Raw genomic sequence first — 1,395 nt, forward strand, 5'->3', positions numbered from 1 at the left:
AGACTGTAAAGATTGAGGGGGACAAGTTATGAAAGACTTTGAATGCCAAAGGATTTTATATGTGATCCTGGAAGTGATAGGTATCCGCTGGAGTTTATTGAGTGAGGGTGTGTGTGTGTGTGTGTGTGTGTGTGTGTGTGTGTGTGTGTATGGCATGGCCAGACCTGTGCTTTAAAAAGATCACTTTGACAGCTGAGTAAAGGATAGACTGGAGTGGGGAGATGTATGTGTGATAGGCAGATCAACTTGCAAATTATTATAATAGTCCAAGAAGGAGATGATAGGGGCCTATACTAAGGTGGTGGTAGTGCCAAGAGAAAGAAGTCATATATAAAAGATGTTATGAAGTTAGAAGTGATCGGACTTGAGCTATGGGGAGAGGGTGGTGGTGGTGAGAGTGAGGAATAGAGGAGTTTTGCAGATGACATGCAGGTCTTGAGCCTGGGTGACTGACAGGTTGGTGGTACCCTCAATAGTAATAGGGAAGTTAGGAAAACAGAGGGTTTGGGGGGAAAGATAGAAGGTTTAGTTTTGTATATGTTGAATGGAACATCCAATTTGAGATGTCCTACTGGCAGTTGGAGATGTGAGAATGGAGATCAGCGGAGAGGTTAGAATTGAATAAGCAGACATGAGAAACTTCAGAAATGATCATTGAATCCATGGAAGCTCATGTAATCATCAAATGAAATAGTATAGAGGGAGAAAAAAAGAGGGCCTAGAAAAGAGACCTATGGGACACCCACAGTTAGCAGGCATGACCCGGATGAATATCTAGCAAAGGAGAAAGGAAACAGGAGTCAGGATGGCAGCTTGAGGCTGGGTGAGCATGTGTGTGTATTGGGGTGGAGCAGAATTCACAATGGGTGATGATGAGAAAGGCAAGAACATTTTTGTTCAGAAGTGTATGTAGTGCCACACAGTTGAAAAGGAAGGCAAATACAAGACTGAAATTAATCTGAGTGGACTGTGGCTGGAAGACTGGTCAGACTCCAGGATTCTTTTTTTATACAGATGCCAACAAAAACAAAGGTGTCGTCTGCGGAGAGGATACATTTTGATGGAATGCTTGGAAAACATCAAGAAGCATATATCTGAAACAAAAATCATCTTTGGGGCATTAAGAAGGTAGAAAGGGCAGATGATAGCAAATCTAAAAAATGCCACCAATAAATAATAGTTGTCTGCTGCCTGATTTATTACAAAAAGATGTTCCATGAAGTTTTCTTTCCTTTCCTTTTTCCTTTCCTTCCCTTCCCTTCTCTTTTCTTTCCTTTTTCCTCTCCTCTCCTCCCTTCCCCTCCCTTCCCCTCCCCTCTCCTCCCCTCCCCTCCCCCTTCCCTTCCCTTCCCTTCCTTCCCTTCCTTCCCTTCCTTTTAGAAAGGTTTCATCAAC

The 1,395-nt window shown here is 43.0% G+C and overlaps 1 pseudogene; it reads left to right on the plus strand.

Annotated features, from left to right (window-relative positions):
- The first annotated feature begins 862 nt into the window (after nt 1–862).
- On the plus strand, nt 863–1,177 carry LOC140526171 (cytochrome c-like; annotated as a pseudogene).
- Nucleotides 1,178–1,395: the final 218 nt, after the last annotated feature.

This window comes from Notamacropus eugenii, chromosome 1 (assembly GCF_028372415.1).
Source record: "Notamacropus eugenii isolate mMacEug1 chromosome 1, mMacEug1.pri_v2, whole genome shotgun sequence".
NCBI lineage: Eukaryota > Metazoa > Chordata > Mammalia > Diprotodontia > Macropodidae > Notamacropus > Notamacropus eugenii.